Source organism: Acomys russatus, chromosome 11 (genome assembly GCF_903995435.1).
Source record: "Acomys russatus chromosome 11, mAcoRus1.1, whole genome shotgun sequence".
Taxonomy (NCBI): domain Eukaryota; kingdom Metazoa; phylum Chordata; class Mammalia; order Rodentia; family Muridae; genus Acomys; species Acomys russatus.
Genome location: NC_067147.1, coordinates 57,710,216 through 57,719,960, shown reverse-complemented (window position 1 = coordinate 57,719,960; position 9,745 = coordinate 57,710,216).

Below are 9,745 nucleotides of genomic sequence, written 5' to 3'. Positions count from 1 at the left end.
GGGGGTGGGGGGTTGAGGGCTGGGGAGGGAGGGGGTGGTGGGACTAGAATGTTTAAAAGACCTAATTATGGGCTGGAGAGATGGCTCAGCGGTTAATAGCACGGGCTGCTCTTCCAGAGGTCCTGAGTCCCATTCCCAGCAATCACACCATTTATAATGAGGTCTGGTGCCCTCTTCTGGCGTGCAGACACACATATAGGCAGAACTGTATATATAGTAAATACATAAGCCTTTTAAAAGAAGAAGAAAAAGGAGGAGAAGAAGAACTAATTACTGTCAGGCTGTGGTGGTGCACACTTTCAAACCCAGCATTCGGGAGGCAGATGTAGGCAGAGTTCAAGGCCAGCCTGGTCTACATAGCAAGTTCCAGGACAGCCAAGGCTACACAGAGAAACCGTGTCTCAACAGTCCCCCTCCCACAAATGCTGACTATTTCTCTGCGTATGAGCACAGCTCTCAGGAATGGGCTCTCTACTGCCACCTCCTGGATCTCAGCGTGTAACTCCAGTTGTCAAGAATGGTGTAACTGCCTTTACCCACTGAGCTCCTTACCAGCCCAACTAACCTAATATGGGAACTGGAGAGATGGGTCAGTGATTAAGAGGACCGTCTGCTCTTCCAAAGGACCAGGGTCCAATTCCCGGTGACCACATGGCCGCTCACAACTGCCTGTAATTCCAGTTCCAATGGCTCTGACACCCTCACACCAATGCACATAAAATAAAATAAAATTATTTTTTTAAAATAGTCTTTTAAAAAAAGAACTAATGTATGCTTGTGTTAGTGCAAGTGGCTGGAGGCTGGAGGACAGCCTCTAGTGTCCTCCTTTGGACCAGTATCTGCCTTTCTTTTGGGACATGCTCTTTCATTAGACTGGCTTGGCCAGCAAGCCTCAGGCTTCCTCTTGTCTCTGCCTCTGGGATGCTGGCCCAGCAACCTTCCGTGGGTTCTGAGGATGGAATTCAGGCCCTCAAGCCTTCTATGCAAGTGCGCTACAGAAGGCATCACCTCCCCAACCCCTTTTCTGGCCCCTTATAGAAAAGATCTCCAGCCCTGCCTATTGCCAGAAGAGGGCGCCAGATCCCCTGGAACTAGAGTTACACAAGGTTGGAGCCGCCCTGCAGGGGCTGGGAATTGAACCCAGGTCATCCCCAGTGTCATCTTCTGGCCTCTTCAGGCACCAGGCATGCAAGTGGCACACAGACATACAGACATACGTGTAGGCAAAATCCATAAAATAAATGAAAAATTAATTTGTGTGTGTGTGTGTCTGTGTGTGCTTGCACAGGACAACGTTCAAGAGTTGCTTTTCTTCTACCATGTGGGTTTCTATGGTTCCAACTCATGCCATCTGGCTTGGCAGCAAATGCCTTTACTCACTGCGCCATGCTGCCTGCAAGCCTCAGGTTTGCACTTTTTTTTTTGTGTTTGTTTTGTTTTTCGAGACAGGGTTTCTCTGTGTAGCCTTGGCTGTCTTGGACTCACAGACTGGCCTCAAACTCACAGTGATGCACCTGCCTCTGCCTCTGGAGTGCTGGGATTAAAGGCACATACTACCACGCCTGGCTGTTTGCACTCCTCCTCCTCCTCCTCTTCTTCTTCTAAAGATTTATTTATTTTTGCCCAGCAGTGGTGGCACACGCCTTTAATCCCAGCAGTCGAGAGGCAGAGGCAGGTGGATTGCTGTGAGTTCAAGGCCAGCCTGGTCTACAAAGCAAGTCCAGGACAGCCAAGGCTACACAGAGAAACCCTGTCTAGAAAAATTTTTAAAAATTATTTATTTTTATGTGTATTGATGCTTTGCTGCATGTGAGAGTGCCAGATTCTCTGGAACCGAAGTTACAAGCAGTTGTAAGTTGCCATGTAGGTGCTGGGAATTGAACCCTGGTCCTCTGGAAGAACACTCAATGCTCTTAACCACTGAGCCATCTCTCCAGCCCCTCTACTCTTTAATAGCATAATATAACTCAAGTTAGAAACCACAAACTGTAATTTGTGTGCTTGCTTTCTCATGTTTAAACCTTATACTGTATTGTTTTTGAGAGGTGTTGTGTAGCCCAGGCTTGAGCCTCTGCGTAGCCACACATGACCCTGAGCTCCTGACCCTCCTCCCTCCACCTCGCAAGCACAAGTTCCGGGTGTGCACCACCACGCTTGCTTATTTCCTTCAACTTCTTAACCATCACCAAGCCAGTAATATTGTGTGCACAGTCTCTCACTCCTTTCTTCCAACGTGTCTCTCTCTCTCTCTCTCTCTCTCTCTCTCTCTCTCTCTCTCTCTCCTTTGGTCTCTCAAGTCAGAGTTTCTCTGTGTAGCCTTGGCTGTCCTGGACTCACTTTGTAGACCAGGCTGGCCTCGAACTCACAGCGATCCGTCTGCCTCTGCCTCTGCCTCCTGAGTGCTGGGATTAAAGGCGTGCACCACTGTACCCTGCTCTACAACTGATTTCTCAATGGAGACCTTAAAAGCCTCCAACTGTTTTTCTTAGAATCAATTCCTGGCAACAAATTGCCAAGCCCGCCCTCCCCTCCCCTCCCGCCCCATGCTCTGGATGCTCTCTCTCTCACCCTCCCAATCCAGAAGACTCTTGCTTCCCTGCTCTTCCACCTTCTCCGGGCCACTGCCTCTTCCTTACCTCTTCCTAGGGGAGGCTGACAGCTTAGAGGGCTCTCCTGCCCCTCAAATCCCACCCCAACCTAAGGCTCTCTCCCACAGACCAGGGCTCCCATTCAGTGTCCCCAAGGGCACCATGCTGCCTTTCCTCTGTCAACGCTCCCTCTAGCCACACTGCCTCCTCCTCTCCATGCCACTCTTCCCTTGAGGTTAAAGTTCACCTCCAATCTCTCTGGAAGCCCCAAGGCCTCTACTCTCTATTGATATCGTCCAGTGGCATCTCCTACCTGAAATTAAGTGAGGTGGGCCGCACTGAGAGTGCTCTATAGTTTAAAAAAAAAAAAGTCAGGCTGGGTGTGGTGATGCACGCCTTTAATCCCAGCACTCAAGAGGCAGAGGCAGGTGGATCACTGTGAGTTCGAGGCCAGCCTGGTCTACAAAGTGAGTCTAGAACAGCCAAGGCTAACACAGAGAAACCCTGTCTCAAAACCCACCACACTCCCAAAAAGGTAATTGGTGAGGTGGAAGGGAGCAGTGAGGTGGATCAGGAGGGAAGGGCATGTGCTGCCACATTTGACGCCCTGAGTTTGGGCCCACCTACTGGGGGAAGAAAGCCTATTCTCCCAGGTTGTCCTTTGACCCCCACTCAGTGGCATGGGCTTGTGCTTTCGTGTGTGTATGCACACAAATAAATATGCATTTTAAAATGAGACATGTCTCGGGGCTGGAGGGATGGCTCAGTGGTTAAGAGCACTGCCTGCTCTTCCAAAGGACCTGGGTTCAATTCCCAGCAACCACATGGCAGCTCTCAACTGTCTGTAATTCCAGTTCCAAGGGATCTGACACCTTCACACTAATGCACATAAAATAAAACTAAATAAATTATTAAAATACGACATGTCTCATAGAGAGACCCTGTCTCAAAAAAAAAAAAAAAAAAACTAAAATAAATAGATAAAATGAGACATGTCTCAGTAAGGGTTCTGTTGCTGTGAAGAGACCATGGTAACTCTTATAAAGGAAAACATTTAACTGAGGCTGGCTCACGGTTTCTGAGGTTTAGTCCATTATCATCACGGCAGGAAGCATGGCAGCGTGCAGACAGACATGGTGCCGGAGGAGCAAGAGTTGTCCATCTTGATCCGCGGCAGCAGGAGACTGTATGCCACATAGGACATAGGAACATGGGACACCCCCAAAGCCCGCCTCCTCAGTGACTCGCTTCTCCAACAAGGCCACACCTCCTGATAGTGTCACTCCCTGACCAAGCATTCAAACACTTAATTAATGGGGCCTTTCTTATTCAAACCACCACAAGACAGAATCTCACTCTGTAGTCCTGATGGCCTGCAACTCACCACATCGACTAGGCTGGCCTGAAGCTCACAGACATCCACCTGCCTCAGCCTCCTGAGTGCTAAGACTAAAGGCGTGCACTACCACACCCAGCTCAAATCAATGCGCATACTAAAATCCTTAAGGCAAATACAAGGACCATGGGCGCATACAATGGTGACAGAAGGTCTGAAAATCGAAGTTGTAGGTCGACATCAGTGTCACCGAGGGCATTCAGGAAATGCAGACTTTGGGCACCACCTCAGACCCACTAAATTATAAGCCAGGCTGTTTGAGACCAATTTCACACTGTAGCACAGGCTAGCCTAGAACTCACTAAGTAGCCCAGGTTGGCAGGAAACTCACACAATTCTCTCGCCATAGCCTCCCAAGTGCTGGGATTGTATGCCTTAGCCACCACGCCCTACTAGGATTTGGTCTATAACACAGCCCACAGTGCTGAGCGCTCCACGGACCTTTTGGGAACCTCAGACCATTGATTGGTCAATGTGTAAGGATGTAAGGGTGATCTGGCCTCAGAAGCCATATTCCTTTAAATTATTTTTTAAATATTTATTTACTTATTTTTTTTATGTATATTGGTGTTTCTCCTCCATGTATGTATATGTGAGGGTGTCAGATCTTGGAGTTACAGATAGTTGTGAGCTGCCATGTAGGTGTTGGGAATTGAACCCAGGTTCTTCAGAACAGCAGTCAGCGATCTTAACCGCTGAGCCGTCTCTCCAGCCCCAAGTTTTATTTATGGATCTAGGCGTGGTGGCCTGATCTACAGAGCGAGTCCAGGACAGCCAAGGCTAACATAGAGAGACGTGAAAAACAAAAAACAAACAAAAGAGTTATCATGTCTACAGTGTTTTGCCTGCATGTACACCTTCACGCCAGAAGAGGGCACCAGAGGGTTGGTAGGAATTGACCTCAGGACTTTTGGACGAGCAGCCAGTGCTCTTACCCCTGAGCCATCTCTCCAGCCCCTACATTTTTTTAAACTACTGACATTTATTTGTGAGGCAGGGGCTGGTGAACACACCCCAGCATGCAGGTGGAGGTTAGAGGACAACTTTCTTTTTTATTTTTTTTGTTTTTTGAGACAGAGTTTCTCTGTGTAGCCTTAACTGTCTTGGACTCGCTTTGAAGACCAGGCTGGCCTCGAACTCACAGAAATCCACCTGCCTCTGTCTCCCAAGTGCTGGGATTAAAGGCGTGCGCCACCACGCCCTGCTAGAGGACAACTTACTTTCTTTCATTCTTTTTTTTTCAGTTTTTTGAGACAGGGTCTTTCTGTGTTAGCCTTGGCTGTCCTGGACTCACTTTGCAGACCAGGCTGGCCTTGAACTCACAGAGATCCGCCTGCCTCTGCCTCCCGAGTGCTGGGATCAAAGGCGTGCGCCCCCATGCCAGGCGGCTGAGGACAACTTTCAAGAGTAGTGTTTTCCTTTTCCTATATGGGTCTTGAGAATCAAACTCACAGCGTCCGGCTGGGCAGTACGTGTCCTTCATTACTGACTGAGCCATCTTGCCAGGCCGCTATCACCACTCTCTGACAGACAGAGCTGCTGCTGCTGTCCTGGCTAGGCAGGTAACCTCCCTGCCATGTCTTCTGTGGCCTCATCTGTACATGGCTCAGCCCGCTGAAGCCGCAAAAAGCCTTGAGGAAGACACTGTTTTCACAAGTTGAAGATCTTTGACAGCAAGAGGCCGTGCAAGACTTTACATCTTTAGTAAGTAAGGCAAATACTTTTGTGGGTAAGGATACAGTTGTTCCCAACCAAAAATGTGCGAAACTGGGCCCGGGTGGGGTGGCCCAGTGGTTGAGACCACCTGCTGCTCTTGCAGAGGACCCAGGTTCGGTTCCCAGCACCCACATCAGCAACTCATGAGTGTCTGTATGTAACTCTGGTTCCGGAGGAATCTGACACCTCTGGCCTCCCCGGGCACCAGGCGTGGTGCACACATACACGTGACCTCGCTCATACAGACCTATCACTCTTTTAAAATGCACAAGACACCATGAACCCAAGGACACTATTTACCCTCCACTTCCCCCAACTACTGAGTAAGCGCCTGAACTATGCTGCTCTCCGAGAGATGTCAGACACACAGCAGGCTACAAAACAAAGTCCCTGCTTAGTGACATTCACATTTCCAGGGGCGGAGCTGTGTCACAGATGTGCGTATAACTCAGCACCTTAGCCACTGCCTAAGATGAGTGGTTAGGGTGGGCCAAGCAAGGTGAGGGAGCTTGGGGCTATCGAAGGCCCATGAGAGAGTAAGTTATGGGGGGGCCCTGAGGGAGAATTCCAAGCAGAGGAAAGAGTTAGAGCAAAGAGCTGTCTTAGGGACTCAGCAAAGGCTAGACTGCTCTGAAGTGTAGAGCAGCAAAGGATCAAAGGCTGGTAGGATGAGTGGGCGGGGCCAAAATGGGCGGAGTCTATAAAGAGTGTGGGTTGGGGCTGATGAGTTGGCTCAGCAGGTAAAGGCACCTGTCTCCAAGTGTGAGGGGTTGAGTCAGAGCCCCAAGACCTACATGCTGAGAGGAGAGAAACACACACATACACAGACACCACACACACACACATACGTGCGCACACACACGTGCCCACATGCACACGAACACCAGACTGGCCTTGAACTCACTGTGCAGCTCACTTCTGGTCCTCTTGCCTCCATCTCCCTTAGAGGCATGTGTAATTGTGTCAGGCTCCGGAAGGTTGGATTTTGTGCCAAGTGTGATGGGGGCCCTTGCAAGGTTGTGAGCTGATGTGAGCTACATTTGAAAAGACTCCTTGGCTTCTATGGAAAGAATAGAATCCTAAGGGCCCAAGACACAGCAAAGCAAAATAAAAGTCCTCCATAGGGTACCACGGAGGTGCTGGGAAAGTGCTTGCCGAGTGCATACCAGGCCCAGGGTCCCGTTTTTGGTAGACATCATTGGCCAGGCATGGTGGTGCACATCCTTTGTCCCAGCACTTGGGAAGTAGCTCCAGGTAGACCTCTGTGAGTCTGAGGCCAGCCTGGGCTGTATAGTGGGTTCCAGGCTGGCCAGGCTACATAGTGGAAATTCCATCTTCAAATAAATAATTAAAACGAGAAGTGTGCGATTGGTTTAGATTAGGGTGGCTGTGGTGATGGTGGGGAGAGAGGGTTTAATATTCTTGGCTCCTCTAGCACATATTATTTAAAATATTATCACCAAGTGGCCGAGGCTTTTCTTTTGGAAGAAATGTTGGGTAGAAACTGGGTTAAAAATGCCAGCACTTGGGAGACAGAGGCAGGCAGATCGCTTGAGTTCGAGGCCAACCAGGTCTACAAAGTGAGTCCAGGACAGCCAAGGCTGCATAGAGAAACCCTGCCTTGAAAAACAAAACAAGGGGCTGGAGAGATGGCTCAGCGGTTAAGAGCACTGACTGCTCTTCCAGAGGTCCTGAGTTCAATTCCCAGCAACCACATGATGGCTCACAACCATCTATAATTAGATCTGATGCCCTCTTCTGGCCTGCAGGTGTACATGCAGACAGCACTGTATACATAATAATAAATAAATCTAAAAAAAAAAAAAAAAAAAAAAAAAAAAAAAAAAAAAAAAAAAAAAAAAAAGAAAAACAAAACAAGGAGAGAGAGAGAGAGAAAACTGGGTTAAGTGCAGAGAACAGAGAGCAGGGACTAACAGGGCATTTCACACAGGGAATAACACGCCCCTCAGGAGCCAGCAGTATTTAACTTTTCATAGATGATTTTTTAAAAGAAGGGATTCTTTGGGACATGTCAAGGTGCATAGGGTATCTTTTCATTTCTAGGTAGTAAAATGTCCGGACCACAGGGAGCATCTGAGCCAGGGAACCATAGTGATAGCCTGTCATCCAGGCGCTTAGTGGGCGGAGGCTGTAGGATCAGGAGTTCAAGGCCTGCCTAGGATGCGTGACATCCTGCCTCAAAACAACAGCGACAAAAATAGGGAGTGTGATGGCTAATCTCAAATGACAGGATTCAGAACCTCAAGGAACACAGGCCTCTGGACACTCCCGTGGGGGGTTATGCTGGGTAGATGAATTAAGGTGAGGCGAGCCATGATGGCTGAAGCCATTCAGAGGGATGGGTCCTGGACTACATGAAAGAGGAGGAAATGGGACCGAGCGCAAGCATTCGTTCCCCCTGCTTTCCTAACTGTGGTTGCCAGGTGACCAGCCGCCTCAAGCTCCTACTCCGTGATGACAGCAGCCTGGAACTGAGAGCCAAAAAAAAAACAAAAAAAAGGCCAGCAAAAGTTCTAGCCACTTAGAATAAAGACAAAAGAGATGGCTCGGTGGTTAAGAGCAATTGCTACTTTTACAGAAGACCCAGGTTCACCCCCAGCACCCACATGGTGGCTTGCAACTGTCTGTCACCCCAGTCCTCCCCAGTCCCAGGGCATCCGATGCCCTCTTCTGACCAATGTGGGCATTGGGCACTCACATGGTGCACACACATTCATACAGACAAAACATTCATGTCCATAAAATAAAAAAATAACTGTATCACTGTGAGTTGGAGGCCAGCCTGGTCGACAAAGTGAGTCCAGGACAGCCAAGGCTACACAGAGAGACCCTGTCTCGAAAAACCAAAAAATAAAAAAAGTTTAAACACATTAAAATGAAGGAATAAAGACAATATCATCAGCTGGGACAAGACTTCAGTCTTCTATCTGTTTTGCAGCATTATCCTCAGAGCTAAACAACTCATTTTCAGGACTTCAGCCACCTGTTTGCAAAAGACCATCATAGACAGGCTGGCATTCCCTTATAGAGGGAGGGAAGAAGGGAGTGGGGAGGGGCGTGGGTCCTCACTTGAGGGTCCAGTTACTCCCCCCAGTCACTCGTCTTATTTTGCCCTAACTGAACGTGGCTTTGGGGTCATGGGGAGGAACTAGAGTTCACAGGCGGGGGAAGGGGCTCCATCTGGGTGCCTGTGGGGGAGCAAGCATCTGTGCGCCGCATGGACTTTGTGGTGTGGCTGCTTTAGGTCACCCACACGCCTGACCACAGCCCCTCACGTGCTCTGTAAGCAAGCCTACTAAACTCATTCATTTCCTAGGGCGAACCTTGGCAGAGTCAAACCTTTTGGTTTTTGTTTGTTTGTTTGTTTTAGACAGGGTTCCTCTGTGTAGCCTTGGCTGTACTAGACTCACTTTGTAGACCAGGCTGACCTTGAACTCACAGTGATCCGCCTGCCTTTGCCTCCCGAGTGCTGGGATTAAAGGCGTGCGCCATCACTGCCTGGCTTCGATACAGCCTTTCTCATACAATGCTACTGTTCTTTTTAAAATGCGTGTTTGTGTGTATGTGTGCTCATCACCTGCACGTGCTGTCTATATACAACAAAAGAGCCTGTTATCACAGGCCACGGTGAGCCACCTGTTGTGGGTCCTCAGGAGCTGAACTCAGATCCTCTGCATGAGCGGCACATCCGTTTAACCTCTGGGCCATCTCTCCAGGCCGACAGTCGTCTTGTTTTACAGTTAGCAAGCAGAAGAAGCTTGAAAACAGACAGTAATATCTATGTAGAAAGCTATCAGTGGAGGACATATTAAAAGGCCTTCCTTCAGGTGAGGAGAGAAGGTGACTTAGGAATCCTCCAATGTGTTGGGCTAGCCGGATAGCTCAGTGGGCAGAGGTGCGCGCTGCCAAACCCGAGGACTTGAGTTTGATTCCCTGGGCCTAAATGGTAAAAAGAGAGAACTGAATTCTGCAAGTTGTCCTCTGACCTCCACACTACACACACACACACACACACACACACACA